Raw genomic sequence first — 23,188 nt, 5'->3', positions numbered from 1 at the left:
TTTTGAAAAAATGCAAATGTAAACTGCAATGGGCATGCTGATAGCATGGCACAGAAACAATTCTTGTGACTACGTCTGTGCCAAAGTTGTACACTTTACAGGGCACGTCACAAAAGTCAGTAAATTTTAAATCTACATAGAGGAAAAAGGCACTACAGGCACTCCTAGTACAGCCATTACACAGACATTTACAAACCTCATTAATGGCTAGTCTAGCATCGCAAGCAGAAACAAGGGTTGAGATGACGAAGCAGTAAACAGCTGTTTTAAATGTCAAAGTGTCAAAATCTTTATGCCGAAAAACACAAACAAGAGAAGTCATATTCACATGTTTCCAGTTGTTACACTTGTCAAGCAACGTTCTATTTTGGCAGTCCATGTGCTGATAACAAAAACGCTTAAGCGACCTTCGCCAGGTCCGCCTCACAGGTAACATGCAGGATTGAAGAGTTGCCACTTTTGCGCATTAAAATCTTTCCATGCGACACCCACACGTATTTCCAATTTTTCTCCTTTTTGAGCTTTCGAGCTTTACCCAGCAGCACCTTGTTCTCGACACACAAATGCTCATTTATGTACACGAGGTCGCTTGTGTCAAATCCCAGCCTATCTGCTTTCAGAGTTATCTTCCGGGCAGCTGACAACAACTTTTCACGAGCAGTTCTTGAGAAGAACTTTACCACAATGTTAGGTTTCTCCTTATCTTTCGAAGGCACACGATGCACTACGTCAATGTCACCGTCAGTGACACTTGTGCCCAGACATTTTGCAATGTCCGCAACGGCCTTGTCTAGGTCTTCATTATCTGCGACCGGATTTCAAGGTTCATGCTTCTACTATATTGTTTCAGCCCTATTATCTCCTTCCTTGCCTGTTTAAGTTCCTCCTTCACCTCTTCGTTTGCCACGCGACATTGCTCAGCTTCGGCCTTCACTCCAGCAAGTTCCACCCTGTAACGCTCAATATCCCTCTTGAATTCTTCAAATCCATCATTCATAAACCCAATAGAGCTACGAATGCCACCGAGTTCAGTGTGAATTTCAGTACTTGAAGCATCAACCTTGGCTACATCTTTTTTTATTTCTGTGGCGAATGCATCTAGCTTGACTACGAGTTCGGTAAGTACCTTCACAACTTCTTTGGTAGTGCTAGGTTGCTTTTCCAGAGCCTTTGCAACATCCCCTAGGGCGCCCTGCTCAGTTCTCAGCATAGCTGAACGGCGAAGGCCAACAACTAAAACAGCACACCAAAGAAAGTTCTACGACATCAAAAATGGACACTTGTGGCAGCAGCAGCGACGAGACAATCAGGTTTATGTCTAGGAAGCTTTATAAGAAAAATTTCAACCAACCTGAGAAATTGCAGGAAGCTGATTAGGTCCAGTCCGTACGCCATCGCCGCTGCTGCCAGAATGACCAAAATGCTCCGACGAATACACCGCCCCCCGAGGAAGTGATAATGGTTCGCTGATTTCTTTAAACTTGCATAGATGGCAGGCGCGTTGATTCAGTCAAGTCTGCGATGCGCTGATGATAGACGCCCGCTCCTCGACCAGGCAGCAACACGGCCTTGGAAACTTGCAGTTCACTTGAGAAGCACGAGCCTCAGCCTGAAAAATTGCAGGAAGCTGATTAGGTCCAGTCAACGTCTGCAACGTCTGCGAGATAGAAGATGGCAACGTCTGCGAGATAGAAGAGGACTCTGCACAGTGGGGCAGAATCGTCCCACCGATTCTACCTGCTGACGCACTTGTATGAAGCAAGTCAGAGATCAACATCATGGCCGTACGTACCACTGCATAGAGAAGGGTTGCACTGTCATTGCACTCCGGAACAGAGGACGGTGGCAGCGATGGGCGGCCATGGTTGAGGCGAACTGTCTGGCATGGCGACCGGGACGAGTAACGTTCGGCTTTGAAGTTCCAGATTGAGGACCGGGACGGGGACCGATACACCGCCGTATGCGTTGAGTTAGCAGCTGAGATCGAGAGGCCGTGCACCAGTTTTCCCTCGTGTATGAGTGCAGCCGTGTACCATTCCCCCTGGAGTAGTAGCGGCCTTCAATGCCGTCGTGGAAGACGTATTTCTGTGTGCCATGGTCCGGCCTAGGGCATCCGCTCGCGTCTGGTTCCGGCTACTATGGTCCTCCTTGTTCATCTTAGTAGGAAATGGTCGAACGTAGAGGGCGCGTCGGCACAGTTCGCGTACTCGAACCAGTTCCATCATATGACGATAATGTTTGATATGTAATCGGTTGTGCATTGGTTAGCGAGATGTGCGTCCTGAGTTTGCCGATAGGTGTTCACCACCCCCAACGCGAGGAGTCATGCGTTGGAAGGGGATATCGGGAGGTCGAGGGCTGTCTTGAAAATTTTGCAGACTAGAATCGCCAAGCAATCTTCGTCATGTTTCCGCAAGCGGAGGCAGGGAGTCGAGTACAGTACTCGACTGACTACGAAGGCATGCACGAGCCGCACAGCATGCTTACTTCGTAACCCTCCTCGCTTGTTGGAAACTCTGGAAACCACTCGGCCCACCTGATCACCGGCTTTGAGTTTATCAAAAGTTGGGCCTGCCTTAAATGTTGATTAATGAAGAAGCCAAGTATTCGAAGCTCCTTCGCTTCACAGATGGAGCTCCTGGATAGAGAAAGTTGGAGGAAGATTTTGCATTTCAGAGAAGACCGCATATGCTCAAATGCAGATTCGGACGGGGAGCACTGGAGGCTGCAGTACGTGGCACCCGCCAGCTGTGACGACAATGTTAAAGAGAAGCGGGGCAACACAGCGCGTTGTGGTGTGCCCCACGTTTCCATCGCAAACGGACCGTACTTGGTCCCTTGTATGCGTGTATAGCCAAGCGGTCTGATAAAAAATGATATAGTTGAATGCACGACGACGCCAGATGGCCTAGCTAAGATGCTTTAGTATGACTCTGCATTTATCATTTTCAAATGCACCCTTGAGACAGATTGCTGGGACTATTTTGTCGTTGCGTAGTTGTTCTATGCGTTCGAGAACCTCACAATGAAGCTGTAAAAGGATGTCTTCTGCGGATTTATGAGGTCGGAAACCGAACATGATATCAGGGAAGGTACCCGGGCGGTGACTTGTGGTTAGTACGCTCAGCTACTGAGCCCGAATACCCAGGTTTGAACCTGGCCGCGGCAGCAGCGTTTGGATGGATGTTAAATGCAAAAGGCGACCGTGTTCTGTGGGATGTCAGCGCGCGTTAAAGATCCCCAGGTGGTCGTAATTATTCCGGAGCCCTCCACTACAGCACCTCTTCTTTCCTTTCTTCTCTCACTGCCTCCTTTATCTCTTTCCTAGTGACACGGTTCAGGTGTATGCCGCTATATGTGAGACAGACACTGCGCCATTTCCATTCCCCCCCAAAAACAATTTAATTTAATTTAATTTAATTTAATAGGCGAAGGTGTTCTGCTCTAGAGATATTCCGAGAGGCGGTCATGCCCACACGTTTCCATCAGTTTTGCTAAGTGTGAAGTGAGGAAGGTAGGCTGGAGGTTGTCTCTTTTGACTGGTTTCCTCGCCTTTGGGATAAGGATAACCAATGATGTCTTCCAACTGGGTGGCAACGAAGTGTCCCCGGTCCTAATGTCGTCGATATATTCAAGTAGGGTTTCGTATGCTCAACCAGGAAGGTTTTGCAATAATTTGACTGGGATCTTATCCGTCCTGGGCGCCGTCACCCAGCGCATTCCGGCAAGAGCCGGGCGTAGGTCATGCAGCTGGAAAAGCTGGCCCAGTTGCGAATTATCGCAGCCTCCATACGCTCCGCGCTCGGGTCTTGAACCTGTCGGAGGTATTGCGAGCGCAAGGCGTTCGAAAGCTGCTCCGTGTTTTCGTGAAAGTTGTGTATCGCGCGAGTTAGGTTTTTCTGGGTTCCCGAGCGTAAAGAGCCTCGTAAAGACTCGCAAAGAGCCGACAAGTGTTGCGGCTCCACATCTATCTTGCTGCGCTGTTGCATCTATCTACCATATTAGTGCTGGCGAGCAAAGCAGCTTACTCGGCATCTTGTTGGGTGAGGTGAGAGATGCGAAAGCGGAGATTACGATTGCGTTTCAGCCATCGCCATCACTTAGTGAGGCTGCGGCGAGTTTTCTAGAGGTCCATCAGGGGGTTATCCACGTCCGATGAACGCTCCGTAAGCTCGACCTACTTTCCATGTGAACGGAGTGTGTGCATAGGTTCGTGTGCGCAAATGTATTCGCAAATGTAGCCTTGGTGGAAGAGAGAAGTTGCTGGGAGGACCTGCTGGAAAGCATTCAGTGGCCGCTACTGATGGTGTCCTCGGTGTCAATCCACTCTGCGTGTCGGATGTGTTTCATGACGGTAAGGCCGGGGTAGGTGTACCGAGTGACGGAATTCCTTATGTGATTCCCTCACTCAATTTCGTGTTTGTTGCTTTGCTAACGTTTGTGGTTGCTCTCGCGCATGTGCGCCCTCTTCGGATGTTGGAGATTCACCAAATAAAGAATTTTCAGTTGTGTTTCCAGCGTTGTCCTGTGTAATTCTGCTCCTTGTCAACGCGTTCTCTCCCTGGTTTTCTACTTCCCTACGCAACTTGGGTGGACCGGGTCGGTTTGAGGAATGATGACTAGCGTTGATATAAGTTCCCCCAACTTGCGACCACGCGTCTTCTCCTTGCAATACCCACACATTGGAAAAGGGGCGCTAAAATCGCCCACTATCATGAGGGGATCGAGACCTGTGCGACCCGGGGTGTGCAAAGTTTTCTCTGTATGTCCTTAACTTGGCGCGTGTCCTCATGTCCTTGAAACACGGGCAGTACCATAGTAGAATAGAAAGAGCTTGGTGTCTATCGGGGAGCAGCGCTTTTCTGGGGTTTTGGTTGAACTGCGACCGTTTGTCCCTAGTGTCCGCCGCGGTTGTGTTGAGGATTCGGGCATCAGTCCACACGGTGATAAATAGTGCCACATCGGAAGCACGCGGGATTAGTCCATTTATAACCATGCCCCGCAGTCACCACACTGTTAAAGAGCACGTAATGCGCTATAGCGTGCCGCAAGAAGGTGACCAGGGCAATCGTCGACATCCCCAGCTTGCGGATGAAGGCTATGTCTTCTCCTCGCCGCTAGACTTGAGCAGAAGTTTCCTACTCATGGACCGCAATAACCGTCCTGGAGACTTCACCTTTGGGGATGGAGCCTTTGGAAGCATTAGAGGTAAATGTGCGAGTGAGCTTGTTCGCCGTACCGATGTATTGAGTGGTGGCGATTACGATATTGTGGTCCCAGATGGGCCAGATACTAACAGTGTCCACTGAAGAGGCATTTACATAGGCGGAGAGCAAAGCACTAAGCAAACCGTTCTGCACGGACGTCTTCAGAGAGCTCGTCAGTCTCGACTTGATGACGATCGTTGAATCTTCTTTAGGGGTAGAGGGACAGCGGTGGTCCGCCATTTCTTCGATCGCACAGTTTGTCAGAGCTGAGGGTTGGAATTGCAACACTGGGATGCACATTGGCTTGGAAAACATTTTATTTCGCCAAAAGGAGCTTGGTGATCGGAGGGCCGTGTTAGGTGGCCCCAAGTTCATGACTTTTGGCGAGCTGGTTGGCCCATTCGACTGCCCGGACTTGCGTCTTCGGGGTCCGAGCTGTCCAGCGCAGCCTCCCTCCACTCGAGAGAAGGGATCTTGCACTACCCCGCCGGATGCGGCTCTTCCCTACAGTCCCATAAGATATGGTCGTAAGTGGCGCGTTCGCCACTGCGGAAATATCGGGTTTGTACTCCAAGGGGCACATGAGTGACAGTTGCGCGGGGTTCGTTAGTGAGCGCCTCTGAAGCCGTCCCCACGTGGTCTCCGGTGCTTTGGACAGCATTTTAGCCCAAGATGATAAACTCGCCTGCCAAATGTATGATGGTGGGTAATGTCATAGCTATTGACTGAGTGGAAACCTAAGCTGTCATGCAGGCATTGTGGAATCAGGGTCTAAAAGAGTGTTGTGTGAAAATATTGGAAGATATTTATAACAATTGCATAGCTCCCATAGTCATCCATAAAGTCAATAATAAAATTACAAGAGGAAAGGTGTCAGGCAGGTACACACGATCTCGGCAATGCTATTCACCGCCTGTTTACATGAGGTATTGCGGGGCCTGAAATGATAACAGTTGGAATATAAGAGTTAATGGAGAATACCTGATTAATTTGCAATTCGCTGATGACACTGCCTTGCTAAGCCACTCAGTACGTCAACTGCAAAGCATGATCAATGAGTTGGATAGGCAGAGCAGAACGGTGGGATTAAAAATTAACATGCAGAAAAGCAAAGTAATGTTCAACAGTCTAGCAAGGGAACCGCAGTTCGCATTTGGTGGCGAGGTGCTGGAAGTAGTTAGAGAATATGTCTACTTAGTGCAGGTAGTCACCGCTGATCGTAATAATGACAGGGAAATAACTAGAAGAATAAGAATGTGGTGAAGCGCATATGGGAGTTTCTCTCAGATCATGAATGGCAGATTGCCAGTATCTGTGAAGAGGAAACTCTACAACAGCTGTATCTTAACGGTACTCACCTACGGGGCTTAAATGTAGAGGCTAACAGGGAGGGTTCAGCTTAAGTTAAGGACAACGCAGCGTGTTATGGAATGAAAAATGATAGGTGTAACGTTAAGAAATCTGAAGCGGGTGGAGTGGCTGAGGGAAAAAACGCGGGTTAATGACATCCTAGTCGAAATCAAGAGGAAACAATGGGCTTGGGCAGGGCACGTAATGCGGATGCAAGATAACCGGTGGTCCTTAAAAGTAGCGGAGTGGATTCCAAGCGAAGGCAAACGTAACAAGGGGCGGCAGAAAGTTAGGTGGGCGGATGAGATTAAGAAGTTTGAGGGGATACGGGGGCCGCAACTCGAAAAGCAGAGGGTGAATTGGAGAGACATGGCAGTGGCCTTTGCCCTGCAGTGGGAGTAATCAGGCTGATGATGATGAAGATGATGAGTCTCATGCAAACAGGTGGTGCCGGCTCTCGGAAAGCACGGATGAATAGACGAGCTCCGTGCCCGGTTGACGAAACCTCGGTCTTTATTGTGAGCTGCCTCTTTCTCCTTATGGTCCGAGTGGGACGGTACCCAAATAAAGTCGACGTTTCTGTGAGGCTGGGCAGCTTACTCAAGGATGCTAAGGGTTGGGAGTGCTTTTCGGCCCCCCGCGAAATAGCGAAATTGCGAACGGTGAATTGAGTCGCTGAAAATAATTTCAGCGGTGGTATTAGCTGTAGATAAAGCTATTGCCGCCTCCTTCGCAACCTCGGAGCAGCTTGTTTTGATAGTCGCGGCTGCGAGCAGTACGTCGGACTCATCCCACGCCATCAATCCCTAGGCCTTCTTGTGTTAGTACTCGGTAGCGTCCGCGTAACCCACTCCCGAATGCTGCCGTACTTTTCATGCAGAGTGCGTGCTCTGACCCGAAGGCGGCCCTCGTGGTGCACGGGATGCATGTTGTTGGCAGTTGTTTTATCAGCAGTGTCTTCCTAGTATGTTTCGGTAGTTGTGTTTTTGTGCTCATCGCGAAGGTGCTTGCGCATTCTTAGACAGAAGAGAATGGCTCTGCCCGCACTATCTGGGCTTGTTTCTTAGTAAAAAGAGTTTAGATTTTTGATGCGAGCACGAGAGGGCCGCCGCTTGGGCATATGTTTCGACCATTTCTACCACTTGCTGCAGTGTTCTTTGCACTTGACCGTCACTCCCTCTTGCTACCCACAAAGTGAGGTCGTCCATGTAGAAAGTATGATGCAACCCTGGTAGGGCGGCTAGTTTCGGAGGAAGTTTGATAAGGGCCAGATCGAACAGAAAAGGAGACAGGACTGAACCCTGAGGTGTTCATCTGCCCCCTAGGGTGATGGAGTCAGACTTGATGTAATCCACTCCGAGCGCCACGGACCTTTCTGAGAGGAAAGAGTGGATATATGGAATACACGCCTCCCGGGATCGATGTCAGATAAGTTCGTGATACATATAGCCACGCGCGAAATGTTGTCAAATATCTTCTTCAAGTCGAGCCGGAGCACTGCCTTCATGCCCGTCGCTTGCACGGAGTCTCTGATGTCGTACATCAATTGAAGCACGACATCATGTGTAGAAAGATGCCCTCTCGAGCCCATCATGGTGGGGGAAGTAAGTCGCTGTCTTCTGCAGCTCCCCTTGTAAGCGTTCGAGGATTACGCGTTCCATCATCTTGCCTGTGCAGGGAGTGCGTGATATAAATCTAAATTCTCTATAGAAAGTTTCTTGCCCGGTTCGGGAATAAAAATGACATTAGCATGTCTCCAATCCTCTGGATTTTGCCGTCGCCGCAACAGGTATTCATGAGGGCAGCGAGAGAGCTACGACCGAGCCGGGGTCGCGGTTCCTAAGCATATTGATTTTAACTCCGTCCTGTCCAGCAGCCGAGGTGTTGCGGAGTTGACTGAGGGTGTACAATATCTCGGCGTCCATGATGTGTGTGTCTAACGCGTCGCTGAGAGCCCCTCTTAATCCTGGAGTGGGTTACACAGGGTAGTGTTTAGGTGTCGCCTCTGTAGGTCCTCGAGAAGCTCTGTGTTAGTCCTCGTGTACTGATGTGCCAGTCGGGTAAGCTAACTATATTGGGTAGCCTTGATCTCTGTGGGGTCTAATTGGTGACGTAGTAGCTGCCTGGTCAGTTTACAGCCCACCTAAACGCTTATTTTATCTCACATATGGCCCCATTCTTGTCTCTAGTTCTAGTGTGTACTCGTCTACCTCTCGCTGAAGTTGGGAAATTCGTTTGCGAAGAAATTTGTTGCGTTCTTGCTTTTTCCATTACTCCGGCAGTCAGAGGTGAGCCTCCCACATTTGCAGTAGCCTAGAGTCAGAAATCTGACCCTGGTCCTTACCCGGTTGCTCGACGGGACTTCTGTGTCTTTCTTGAGAGAATCGACCCATTCTGGAAGATTTGTGATTGTTCTGAGAGCTGTTAAGTAGCGTAATTTCCTAAACCTATCCCAGTCTTTGACCATAGCTTTTGCGAGCGAGGCTCTATGTGGTGCGGTGTGATACGATGTAGATATTATGTAGTGGCCTGTGTTAGACCCCTGGATGTCCTCAATGTTTCGAGCTAAAGCTAGATCTGGGGAGGTATCCACGCTGACGTGATTCCTTATGCGTGTGCATTACTGGGATTTGTTCAGGATGGATAGCCCTAAATTCTGTGTCGTCCCATAGTTTAACCCCCTTAGGGGTAGCTTTCCTATACCCCCATGCCTGGTGCTGCGCGTTAAAGTTGCCTACAACCAGCAGGTGTCCTTTGGCTGGAAGTTTAAGGGTTTTGAACATCAGGTTGGCCAAGTCAGTGTCCCTATTCTGTGGGGAACAAAACAGGTTGAGGACAAAAAGGTTTGCGTCCCCCTTCTTCTTAGGTACTATTTTCACTAGTGTGTAGTCTCTTCAGCGTCCTGTAATGTGTGTTGTATAGCAGTAATATTGCGATGCACAAAGGTGGCAGTATACGAGCCCAACGGCGCCGTCGCGTCGTAACCCTGTGGCACGTATCCCTTAAGCACAGCGATTGCGCCGCATCACTAGCTTTTTGTAATGCTATTACATCCGCTGGACTATTGAAGCATTGAATGTGTAATTGCAGGTTACCTCGCTTGCGACGACAGCTCCTACATTTCCATTGCTAGATCTCAACTTGTTGGCGAGGAGCCATGGTGTTGAGATTTGATAGGGATTGGATAATGGCGGTGGGGTGCGCCATTGCATTGTAGATCGCCTCCTTTATGGCCTTCAGGTCGTGTGTTAATTGCTGTATCCAGTCGGTGACCTGGAGCTTGAATGAAGCGAATTCGCTGGGCGGAGTGTCCCTTCAACCTCTTGTGGTATTCATATCTGTGCGCAGTTTTTCCCCTGTGCCGGGTGGGAGTCGGGCACTGCACTACTGAATAGTCGTCAGTCGTCTAGAGCTGAACACGCGCGACGACTGCGGGATATCCTCTACTGATGTCCCTGCCATGCGTTTGGTGTCGCAGCTTCCTTAGGGGAGGCCGGGCGTTTGGTAGTGATGCACGTGTCAGCCTCCACTGCGTCGTTGTTGCCAACGTCTCGAGAAGCGCATCTGGAGTTATACACTTCAAAATTCAGCCGTCTGATTACTGATTTGGACAATGAGGACAGCTGCCCCGCTCCTTCCGTCATCACCCCCTTGTTGGGGCGAGTAGCTGGCTCTGGGGCAGCCAATCCCTCCTCCTCCCCCCCAAGAATTTTAAATCATGGCGAGACATCTTAATCAAAGGAGTTCCGGTATCTGCAGCCGCCACACCGTCAAACTAAGCGAAAAAGCATGATAAGCACATCCGGCCATACGTCACACGGTGCAATACTTTTAAGTTTTCTTTTTTTCCGTCGTCCGTAGAGATTTCGAATTCATTGCCAGGGGATGTTGTTGACGACGATTTTGTGTCTAGCTTTGTCAATAAGGTAGAATCTTCGTTTCACTCAGTGCCATAATGCGGAAGCTTTTTTTTTCTTTTTTCCTGCTCTTTTCTACCGTTTGATTTTGGTTGGAATAATGTTCTATTTCAGATAACAAGTTCTAGTGTTAATATATTTTACAAAGTGTTGTACATTGTGAATACCTTTGTAACCCACTGCCTGTATAGGCCTGTCAAAGGCTTACAGCATTGCTAAATAAATAAATCTCCAATTCGGCCATGTCGACTTCGATAACACACTGAAACTGTTGAGGCTTTAAGGACCGCACTAACGGGCCAATTTCCGCCTCTACCTTGAAACGATCGAGTCCTTACCAGCCGTGGTTGCCCTGCAAGAGCCAGGCGCCACAATTTCAAATTACACGACGTTCCAACAGGATCCCGCGTCTTGTCTTCTCGTTCACAAAGACTACACAGCCAGCTTAATGGATCTCGACCTCCAACTAGAGTATTCTTAGGTAATGGTGACCCTCCTACCAATCCGCCGCAGGGACCCACCGTTGCATTTACTCAACGTGTACGGCTCTCCCAAACTAAAACGAGTGACTTTTGCGGACCTCTTTAGCCGCGCGCTTAGAGTAGCAAGCCGCGATCCCCTGCTGATTGTGGGCGACTTTAACGCTCCCAGTCAGCTGTGGGGGTATCGCAAGGAGGAGTCGCGCGGGCGTAAGCTGGCGGAGCTTGCGTCCACGTTGGGCCTCACCCTCCACACGGACCCTGTCCACCCTAGCCGGCTAGGAAATTCCGTGACACGGGATACGTGTCCGGACGTAACCTTCACTTGCAACATACGACACGCAGACTGGCTCAACACCGAGGAGACCTTCGGTAGCGACCACTGCATCCTTAACACTACACTAAGCACACGCCCCCTCAAGCGTCAAAGAACACAAGCCCGTATCCCAGATTGGAGGAAATTCAGACAAAATTTTCACTCACTTGATAACACACCCATTTCCGAGCAAGGCTACCCAGCATGGTCCCAACAGCTGCTGACACACCTTTTCTCGCATGAAACTCAGATCCAGCTCTCAAAGGCGGTTACAGACGTGGATAGCCACCTTCTACATCTCTCGAAAGCCCGTCGCAGCCTCGTCCGCCGTTGGCGACGCCAAAAACATAACAGAAAGCTTAAAGCTCGAATTGCCGAGCTTACTCAGAAAGCGGCAGAGAGAGCGCCGACTCCAACTGGGTGGATAGATGTAACACGGCCGCGCGGTAAATGTCCAGCCGCAACACGCGGCGTCTCTCTCGAGGCCTACTCAACCCAACCCAAACACGAACCGAAACAAATAAACATGTGCAGCGAGCCATGCACGATTTCCCTGGCAACACAACTCAACTGGCACAAAAACTTCGGGACCAGTATTTGTGTGCAGCCCAACACCCCCGTGGAAGTGCGTACTGTTATGCAGGCAAGGACAACACGGAGCTGGATCAACCTTTCCAGCTCCATGATCTGCGGGCGGCTCTCGCCAAAATGAAACGGGGCACTGTGCCAGGAAGGGATAAGGTCACCGTCAAGATTTTGACGAACCTGCTCGACTTCATCATCATCATCATCATCATTTTATTCCAACATCAACATTACAGATGCTGAGGACCGTGAACAAAAAGCCTCTAGCTGGGCTTGACGGGGTTCACGGCCCCTAAAAATCATGGCGTTGGCAAGAAAACTAGAATACAAACACAACGCATCCGACATGGGAGGATGTGGCACAAAATCAGGACATAACCAAAACAATTACAAGATTAGTAGAGTGTTTAATAAAGTATACAATGTACGGTGCAATACAGAAAAAGGTAGAAAGTGAAATTATTGTGGCTGTGATATATTTACAAAAAAAAAAAATCTCTGCCTCTCCCGTAAACGAGAGTAGAGTAAGCATGAAATGTTTACGGGCCTAATGTCATCTCGGTGGACACCCGAACCGCACCGTACAGGAAGGGAGGAACGCCACCACCCGTTCAGCGCGATGCCTTGCCATTTGAACGCAAGGTTTTTTGAGGAAAGGAAATGGCGCAGTAATTCTCTGCCATCTCGGTGGACACCCGAACCGCACCGTAAAGGAAGGGAGGAACGCCACCACCCGTTCGGCGCGATGCCTTGCCCTTTGAACGCAGCGCTTCTCCCCCGGATCACGTATGACAACGAAGTGTAACGTGGCATTTATGTGCTTTTTGCACGCCTTATTAGAAATCGGAAATTATAATTCCGTGCATTATCAAACCCACAGCTCGACTGATATCTTGATAAACATTGAGAAGGCACTGGCAGCAGTTATTTTTTGTCTCGTTTGGAGACCAACCGGTGCTTGCATGCCGGTCGCGTAGGAGGGCTTAGAGAGTCTCGTTAAATCTCGTTAAGTCTCGTACGGTGCCCGGATGTTCTCGTTTCAGAGCCCGGATGACTGGAATTCAGTGCCCGGATGAGTGGATTTCAGTGCCCGGATGACGGGAATTCAGTGCCCGGATGACGGGAATTCAGTGCCCGGATGACGGGAATTCAGTGCCCGGATGAGTGGATTTCAGTGCCCGGATGATGGCTCTAGGTCTTGGCGTGACGTCACCACACTGCCGACAACGGGGGCTAAAAGAATTTCATGCTTAAAAACAGTATTGTGGCTATGAAACAACTCCTTTGTTTAGCAGCGACGGGAGCATATTATGTAGCATCTGGTATCCATAGTTAGTGCGTGCTCGAGGTATTTCCCACAGTTCAGTACTGCGGGTATTCCCTGTTTTTCGTTTAGGTGTCAGGTTTGCTATGCCGCCTAAAATGTTTTTATTCTGTTTAATTCAGTTAGAATAACGCTTAAGGAGTATTGTTTTATAAATATCAGGAAGTGTGTAATGTTTAGTTCTCTGAAGAGAGGTGCAGTATGAATATCGTATGCAGCGTTTGCAACTATACCAGTCCCTATACCAACTATACCAACTATACCAGTCCCTCCTCGACTACATCAATGCAATTTGGCGCGGCGACACCCCCCTGCCAATTGACTGGAAAACGGCTCTGGTCACATTTATTCCTAAAGCAGGTAAACCAATTGACACAGATAAATTTCGCCCCATCTCTCTCAGCTCTTGTGTGGGCAAACTAATGGAGACGATGGTGCGGGATAGGTTATCTGCATATCTGGAAGAAAACATGTTTTTGCGAGCACCATGTTCGGATTCCGCTCACACAGATCCGCACAGGATGTTCTCCTGCAACTTAATCGGGAAATCCTTGACCCCCTCGAACGCCCCCATAGTGACCGGGTAGTACTCGCCTTCGATCTTAAAGGGGCATTTGACAATGCAAAACAGGATATCATACTCACTAACCTAAGCCAGACCGACTGTGGTCTCAACACATTCCGATACATAAGCCAATTTTTAATGGATCGTCTATCCTACATCCGAATCCAAGATACAGAGCACGGTCCCTACCTACTCGGCACGCGGGGAACCCCCCAAGGGGCAGTACTTTCCCCGCTGCTCTTCAATCTGGCTATAATGCATCTGCCGGCACAGCTGGAGGGTGTTGCCGACGTGCAGCACGCCCTGTATGGCGATGACATCTGCCTGTGGGCCACGCAGGGTAGCACAGGGGACATTGAAACCAGCCTGCAAACAGCGGCGACGATAGTAGACCGCTACGCCCGTCGCTGCAGTCTTCAATGTTCACCTCAAAAATCGGAATTTGTGCACCTCCGCCCCTCACAGATGTGCACAACTAAAATCTCTGTTTCTCTTGAGAGTTGTCCCATACGCGCACGTGACGAGATACGGGTACTAGGACTCTACCTCCACAAACACAGGCAGCCAGATACTACATTGGCCAGACTCCGTAAGGGGGGGGACTCGGTGGGCCGCATGATCCGCCGGGTTTCCAACAAACGCGGGAGGTTACGAAGTAAGGATGCCATGCGGCTGGCAAACGCCTCTGTAACCAGTCAAATTCTCTATTCGACTCCTTATCTCCACCTACGGAAACAAGAGGAGGATGCGCTTGAGGTTGTCCTTCGCAAAATTATTAAGCGTGCCCTTGACATCCCCATCACTACTTCAAACTGCCGGCTTATGGCTCTAGGGGTGAATACTTTCCGGGAGCTCCGGGAGGCGCACCTTACAAACCAGTACACGCGCTTGTCGCTAACGGAGTCGGATCGCCGCCTTCTTGCTTGACTCCATATCCAATACACCCCTCCAATGGAAGACAGGTTTTGCATCCCAGAACTGTGGAGACGTGCTCTCCACGTGCGGCCTCTTCCAGCAAACATGTCACACGAAGACCATAATGGTCGGCGCCTGGCACGAGCGGAAGCGCTAGCCCGATATTATGGTCTTCCCCAGTGGTTTTGGTGAAGATGAATGATGGGTCAGTGCGATTTTGGGTTGATTACCGTGCACTTAACAAAATTACTCGTAAAGACGTTTACCCAATGCACCGGATAGATGACTCCCTCGACTCTCCAGGGAGCTGAATACTTTTCCACCCTAGATCTTCGTTCCGGTTACTGGCAGATTCCCATGCATGAGGTGGACAAAGAAAAAGCGCGTTCGCTACTCCCGACGGCCTTTACGAATTTAATGTTATGCCGTTCGGACTGTGTAATGCTCCTGCTACTTTTGAACGCAAGATTGATACAGTTCTTCGCGGCCTGAAATGGAAAACCTGCTTATGCTATCTGGACGACATTGTTATTTTCTCTTAAACTTTTTGTGACCACTTACGCCGCCTTGATGAAGTGCTCGCTTGCCTCGCTTCTGCTGGCCTTCAACTTAATACGAAAAAGTGCCATTTCGCCAGGAAAGAAATCACGATTCTGGGCTACCTAGACAGCCGGGACGGCATTCGACCCGACCCAATAAGCTTGCCCCTGTCCTGAACTTTGCCCGTCCCCAGCAGACTAAAGAACTGCGTAGTTTCCTCGGACTGTGCTCTTATTTTCGCCGTTTTATGCGCAATTTGGCTACCATTGCCACGCCATTGCATCAGCTCCTCACTGCTCACAGTGCTTTCGTCTGAACTGAGGAATGCGAAAGTGCTTTTCAAGCCTTGGAGCAAGAACTCACCTCCGATCCTCTCCTTGGCCACTTCGACGATGCTGCTCCCACCATTCTGCACACTGACGCTAGCGGCCACAGCCTTGGTGCTGTTCTTCTGCAGCGCGATAGTACTTCTCGTGAAAGAGTAATTGCGTTCGCCAGCCGCACTTTGACACCTGCGGAACGTAACTACACTGTCACTGAGCAAGAATATCTTTCCGTCGTTTGGGCAGATCATAATTCCGTCCCTATCTTTACGGCCGCCACTTCACGGTCGTCACGGACCATCATGCGCTATGCTGGTTGTCCAGCCTCAAAAATCTGACTGGCCGCCTTGGACGCATTGGTTCTTCGTCTCCAGGAGTACAGTTCTGACATCACCTACAAGGCCGGTCGAATACACCGAGACGCCGATGCCCTTTCGCGTTGCCCGCTTCCGAAGTCTTCGTGTCGTTCTTCTGCTCCACCTTCCACCTGTCACAGCGGCTAATCATCGTCGCCGGCTCTTCTGTACGTTGCCGGCCTCCTGTGCTTCGCATCTGACGACTTAACGGCCCTTGTGTCGGATCAACGCAACGATGCGTATTGCCGCTCCATAATCGACCGTCTCTCGGGAACCTCTTACCCTTCTACCGCTCGGCTGCGTCAGCAGCTTCGGCAGTTCAAACTCGACAACGATGTGCTCTGCCGCTACGTTTACTGCCCTGATGGCACCCGCTGGGTTCCAGTGTCGAGTTTGAACTGCCGAAGCTGCCGACGCAGCCGAGCGGTAGAAGGGTAGGAAGTAGGAAGGAAGGCTGGCGAACGCAATAACTCTTTCACGAGAAGTACTATCGCGCTGCAGAACAGCACCAAGGCCGTGGCCGCTACCGTCAGTGTGTAGAATGGTGGGAGCAGCACCATCGAAGTGGCCACGGACAGGGTCGGAGGTGAGTGCTTGCTTCAAGGCTTGAAAAGCACTTTCGCATTCCTCAGTCCGGACGAAAGCACTGTGAGCAGTGAGGAGCTGATGCAATGGCGCGGCAATGGTAGCAAAATTGCGTATAAAACGGCGAAAATAAGAGGGCAGTCCGAGGAAACTACGCAGTTCTTTAGTCTGCTGGGGACGGGCAAAGTTCAGGACAGCGGCAAGCTTATCAGGGTCGGGTCGAATGCCGTTCGGGCTGACTAGGTGGCCCAGAATCGTGATTTCTTTGCTGGCGAAATGGCCGGTCACATAGGTTTTCACAAAACCTATGACCGCGTCAAGAGCCGTTTCTTTTGGCCTGGCCTCTGCTCGAGTGTCGCTAAGTACGTCGCGTCTTGCCCGCTGTGCCAGCGCCGAAAACGGCCGACTTCCCCTCCTGCTGAACATCTGCAGCCTCTACCATGCCCCGCCACGCCGTTCGCCGTCGTCGGCATCGAGGTGTACGGCCCGCTTCCTCTCTCTGCACTAGGTAATCGCTGGATAGTGACTGCCGTCGACCATCTGACACGCTACACCGAGACCGCAGCCTTGCCTGGTGGATCGGCGCCCGAAGTTGCTACATTCTTTTTACAATCCATCGTACTGCGCCACGGCGCCCGTCGGGTGCTTCTCAGTGACCCCGGCCGGACGTTCCTTTCGACCGTGGTTGCCGAACTTCTGCAATCTTCTTCTACGCTTCACAAATGACGTCCAGCCACCGCCCCCAAACCAATGATCTTACTGAGCGGTTCCATCGCACCCTGTCCAACATGATTGCTATGTACGTCGAACCTGACCACCGGAATTGGGACGCAGTCCTTCCCTTTGTCACTTTTGCATACAAGGGAGAAAACCAGCCAAAAAAGACGGAAACACAAGAAGAGAACGACACAGGACAATGGCTGGTCGACACAGCCGTTGTCCTGTGTCGTTCTCTTCTTGTGTTTCCGTCTTTTTTGGCTGGTTTTCTCCCTTGATATGCCTTACCAACAGGCCCAACATGCTTCCCTGCTTTTGCATACAATTCCGCGTTACAACGAACCACTGGTTACTCCCTGTTTTTCCTCGTTTACGGCCGTTCTCCCACTACCATTCTCGACGCCTCTTCCTTCTCGACGCCTGCGAACTCTTCACCGTCTGTCCCCGATCAGTTCACTCATGCTTGGCCCGGTGCCGCCACCTTGCTCGCCTGAACACGGAAGCCTGCCAGGAAGATCGCAAGATTAACTACGAAACGATGCACCGCGTTGTCTCGTTCAACCCTGGAGGCGAGGTCCTGCTTTCTACCCCTCTGCGGACGCCTGGTCTTTGCGACGAGTTCCAGCCCCGTTTCATTGGTCAATACTTCGTGCTCAACCAAACTTCTCCATCGAACTACCGCGTCACTCCTGTTGATCCTCCTCCGGACCGCCGTTACCGTGGGACTGAAATTGTACACGTTTCCCTTCTCAAGCCTTTCATTCGGCGCTCTACATGAGACTAATCGCGGTCAGGCTGGCCGCTTCGGCCCGTGGGGGAGGTTAGTGTGAGCAATTGATGATGATGATGATGACCTGAGGCTGAATTATTCGCCTTCGTCGTCGTCGCCTCTCTGGCTGCCACTTCATTCTCTTTCATCGGAAGATTCCCGTCGTCATCGCTTCAGGCTGTTCGCTTAGAACGTCTCTGGCAGAGGGCTAGAACAAACGTCTCCGTGAAGGCTTCCCTTACAATATTCTCTTACTACTTCCAGCACCTGGCTACCAATTGCGAACTGCTGTTCCCTTGCTAGGCTGTTGAACATTACTTTGGTTTTCTGCATGTTAGTTTTTAGCACCACCGTTCTGCTCTGCCTGTCTAATTCATTCATCATGCTTTGCAGTTCAGGTCCTCAGTAACTAAGAAAGGAAATGTCATCAGCGAATCGCAAATTACTAAGGTATTCTCCATTAACTCTTATCCCCAACTGTTCCCATTCCAGGATTCGGAATACCTCCTGTAAACAGGCAGTGAATAGCATAGGCGAGATCGTGTCTCGCTGCCTGACACCTTTCCTTATTGGAATTTTATTGCTGACTTTATGGAGAACTATGGTAGCTGTGCCACCGTTAAGTAGCCGGCCAATAAAATTGACTTCTGCCTACTGAATAGTAGAAGATCTAGCGGCCTCGTTTCTTGCACACCACATGGGAAACAAATCTGTACTAATGAAAAGGGATAGCACCATGGAATTACAAAGTCTAAAGCCATCAACTCACAGTCTAGTGCAGAAAACTAAAAAAACAACATTAGCCCTGTGAAAAAAAGTTTGAAGCAATCAGAATGAGGAACCCCCTTCTCTTGACTGTCGATCTTGGCGAAGTGGCGAATAATTTTGTAAATGGAAATGTTTTTCAGGCGGAAGCAGAGTTCCTTGCAAAATAATTATGTCTGGATATGTTGTGAAAAGAGGTAAAGTAAATCCGTCGAAGCTGAAATGAGTGACCGAGAGATCCATTGGAGTATTCGTAACACCCCTATGGTGGCGTAATCTGTGCAGCAGCAACTGCCTGCCCCAAAATATTTTCCTTTGGCTTAGAGCCCTGCTGTTGTTTCTTTCATTTCGGCTTAGGATGTGGAGAAGATGAATTAGATATATGGGAGCCACAGCGTTTGAGGACTCGTATATCTGAATCCATAACCTCTGCATCATGAGGCGCATCATTCGAAACACCGGACATATGAAGAGGAGAATAAGCACTGATTTGTTCCTCGGGCGGAGACATTACCGACAAGCAAGGTTTAGTCAGTAAGGAAGACATTCGTGACATGTGAGAGGTCATTACAGCTTGCATGGCCTGTATAATCTGCGTAGCCAGAGCGGTAGAGATGCACTCCGTGGCAGTGGATACAACCCTTTCAACCATTTTAGTTATAGAGGCTTCCACAGCAGTCACTATAGCCTGAGAAATAGACGTATCGAGTGAAAATTCTGAACGGGCTGCCACACCTGCATAGCCATGCGCTCTTTCTTTAATTTCGATTTTGGCTTCACTCCGCGAACAGCGTTTGCGGCCAGTTATTTCAATATTTTGGAATTCATGAGCCCGAGAAGGGCGTTCCAAGGAATTTGCTGCATGGACACTCCCGCAAAGACAACGCTTGTCGTCCTGTTGTGTGCATGAAGTCGATGAATAGTCATTGCCGCATTTGCAACACCACAAGGTGGACTTGCAACCGCCAACACTATGGCCATATCGCCAGAATTTGATAAACTTCACTGGCTTAGACAGAAGGGGATCGACACGGAAGATTAATGGCCATGCTTTAATTTCTGACGGGCAGGTAGTACCTGCAAAGTGGCAATGAGTGATTCAGTTGGCACCCACACATTATTCAGCTCCCAGCTACATCAATATACAGCAGCAACGCCTGCCGTGGAGAGAAGGTCCAGGGTCTCAGCCGGAAACATGCAGGAGTCGACAGCACGGACTAGTCCATTTTTGCAGGCCAGATGGGAAGGAATGAAGCTGCTAACAGGAATAGATCCAAAAGAAGAGCAGTTTAGAAAGTCCACTGCGCCGGCGAGGTTTAGTTAATTCCTTACTTAACCAATTAGTCTAATTAACCTTTCTAGTCAGACCACATAAATAAATAAAACCGAACAAGAAATTGGCCGAGCTTGGGAATCGAACCCCGGTCTCCGTAGTGCGAGTCGAGCACGCTACCTCTCCGCCATGCCAGCTCGATGGTTTGGAATGAACAAAGGTGCGTCTAGTGAATACGGTGTCTTCTTTCACTCCCATCTTCCTCCCTTCCCGTTACGGCGAGGTTTACGTGTCCACCGAGATATCAGGCACATATAATTTCCTTTCCTCAAAAACCAATTTACCGACGAGCAAGGCGTATTTGTCCGTGTTTCAGATTGGTCCAAATTGTCTTGACGTCACCGTGGGCGAATTCTGACGGGTGTCCACCGAAATATGTGAGACAGTTACTGCGCAACTTCCTTTCCTGAAATAAAATTTTCGACTAGTGTCTATTCAGATATGTGAGACAGTTAATGCGCAATTTCCTTTCCTCAAATATAAATTGCATTTTCTTCATTACGGCCCCTCTTTCTTCTTTCACTCACACTTCCTCCCTTCCTGTACGGCGCGGCTCAGGTGTCCACCGAGATGACAGAGAAATACAGCCCAATTTCCTTTCCTCAAAAAGCGTTGCGTTCAAAGGGCAACGCATCACGCCGAACGGGTGGTGGCGTTCCTTGGACTCCGTAGCAGCGCTACAACACGCTGTCGCATTCCACTCCTAAAGGCGAAGCTTAAGCGTCATTAATTGGCAGTTAATTAATGCACCAACAAAATGTGCAGCGAACAATCGCGTAGCCAAATGCAGCACTCAGGCTTTCGCCTTTCACCACTTTAGCCGCTAAAGTTCCGACCACTGATTAGAGGCGGACGACTTCGACAGAGAAGGCTCCTGGGGGTAGAACCAAGACGTCTCTGAAGATGCCCCCAAACCGCAGAAAAACCATTAGTGTAAATAAAATTTTCCCTTCCCTTCCTTGTCACAATATGGGCGGCCCTGGACTGCCCGATGCGTCGGGCGTCCATGAAGACGATTCCCAGATTCCATTTCATGAAACCCTGGCGGAGTTCGTCCGTGGGGCTGCCGTCGTAGGCTTGGTAGATGATTCATTTGATGGCGTCGTCGGGTGCCGCCGTATATCACGCCACCTCGAAGTCGTTGTCCCCTGTCTTGAAGACTTTCAGGTTTGCTCCGCAGCTCGTTGGTGGCTCGGCCTGCAGAACGTGATCATGTTGTTCGAGGTGTTGACACCAGTGGTATCTTCTGCTTGGGTGCAGAGGAATGGAATCTTTACCACGTCGCAGGCGGCACGTTGAAGTTGGCGAGGTTCAAAGTCGTTTAATTTCCAACCTCGCGGATGGTCGACTATTTTATAGCCATCTGCAGGCAGGCTTTGGAGCGGGGCACGTTTACGGGGAGCAGGCGGCCTCTTCCTCGTTTTGGCGGGACAATTTAACGCCAACTTGCCTTTGGCGTCATGCTCTGGCGGTGGCGTTGCGTTTCAAGAGTAGTGCTGGGTCTTGCTGGCGGAGAACGGTCTCCCATCACAGAACGGAAGCTCCGCTGACGAAATAGTTTCACCCTGTACAGGGTATTCCATCTTGGCAGGTCTTGGAGCGAGCTCGGGAGTGAGCGCGGATCCCAACGGCACGAACGCCCGGCTGCGTTCGGCTTTAGCTAGGCCTAACCGGCGACGCCTATGCTCGGTAGAAAAAGTCTATTAAATTAGCAAAAAGTGTGCTAACCTGGTGAAAACCGGTGTCCACAAGCACGAAATGACGATCCGGATGTCGTCGCAAAAGCTTTAGGCACTGTGGCAGTCTGTATCCGCTGGAAAGTGGCTTCGAGGCGGGAGTCCATGCGAAGCACGTCCGCAGAGGTCGAGCGCCATGATGGACTCCACTGCGATGCACATAATAGTGGCACCCACGGAGGGTCGCTTGAGCGCTGAGGTGTTCACGCGTTACTGGCGTTTACTTCCTGTTTTAGTAACTATACAAATCTGCTCTAATTTTAGAGCGCAGCTCTTTAGCGCCCATTTCTACGTTTCGCGGCGTCGCCGTCGCCGTTGTCCGTTGTAACCAGCAGTGGACACCTTAATCGCGCTTAAAGCTGGGATACCAATGGTGCGGGAGCTTGTAAAGCAAAAGGAAGGCGCTTAACTGCCCTCTCAATAGAGTGGACACCTCAATCGCACTTTAGGCCAGGTGGCGGTAGTGACAGACGTGCGCTGGACGTGTTCGCAATGACAAAATTGTACCATTGTAAAAAAATAGCGGGGGCTTAGCTTTGGCTAAGCCTGGTAGGTTGCGAAAGCGAGCGCAGCGCCTCTAAGGGAAGCAACGCAGCGCGCCGAGTCTAAAGAAGGAACGCAGTGCCCCGCGTCTACAGGTCACGCGTGGCTACCGGCCGCTGCGCGAACACTCGATTTGGTAGCCCATCTCTCACCCTGGTATGACGTCATGCTTTGACGTCACTATGCGTGACATGACGTCAGAGGTCATTCTAAATGTCACGCGTGGCTACACGTCGCCGCTGCGCGACGACTCGACTTAGTACGACATCTCTCACCTTGATATGACGTCAGAGGTCATTCTAAAGGTCAATCGTGGCTACTGGCCGCCGCTACGCGAAATGCCGTTCATTAGCGTAGTATTGCTTTCGCAATAAAATGGAAGTGCACATAACTGTCTCCTTGGGTCAGTGGACGCCTGAATCGCGCGTATATGTACGTGGGCTGATGAGAGAGAGGTGTGGGCTGCAGGCGTTGACAAGGTTGGGTCAGAAACACGGCGCTGAAACTAAAGGGGAGACTGCGCGGAGCGCTCAGAGCGAACGGACGGTCGGACGCACCCCACATGCATTCCGTATTTCTCCGGTAAAATTCCATTCCCGCCCTCTTTACGTCCACTTTTTGCTCCGGACGTACAACTACCGCATCGAACCCGGCGTTGTGTTTTTGAGGCCAACACAGGGAAGATTTCCTAAATTTTCGGCCAATTTCGTTTGAACATACCAGCAGCAGCGGTAGCTAAGCCTAACAGCTGCCCCGGGTCCTCGGCGCCTGGGAGCGCTGTTGCGACGGGGACACTGCGTCCCGCCGGGTCCAACTATTCATCGACTATGCCGTACACTGTGGAAGGCACCGATATTACCACC

At 50.3% G+C, this 23,188-nt stretch overlaps 1 long non-coding RNA gene and 1 pseudogene across 3 annotated transcripts in view; both read right to left on the bottom strand.

The window, feature by feature from the left end:
• The window catches only part of LOC149361371 (uncharacterized), a 46,680-nt gene extending 24,766 nt beyond the window's left edge, over positions 1-21,914 (bottom strand). For 2 of the 3 annotated variants that reach the window (XR_016288952.1, XR_016288953.1), the window contains exons 1-2: positions 21,775-21,914; positions 1,352-1,609 (exon numbers count right to left, since the gene is read on the bottom strand). This is a non-coding gene — a long non-coding RNA (uncharacterized LOC149361371). Of the gene's footprint in view, positions 1-1,351; positions 1,610-21,774 lie in introns of those variants that run through there. The other variant, XR_016288954.1, reaches the window with a different exon arrangement.
• LOC149361372 (uncharacterized) lies at positions 399-1,330 on the bottom strand (annotated as a pseudogene).
• Positions 21,915-23,188: the final 1,274 nt, after the last annotated feature.

Source organism: Amblyomma mixtum, chromosome 2, assembly GCF_055824585.1.
Source record: "Amblyomma mixtum isolate Tamu chromosome 2, ASM5582458v1, whole genome shotgun sequence".
Lineage (NCBI taxonomy): Eukaryota > Metazoa > Arthropoda > Arachnida > Ixodida > Ixodidae > Amblyomma > Amblyomma mixtum.
This window is presented reverse-complemented; position numbering and strand designations above follow the sequence as displayed.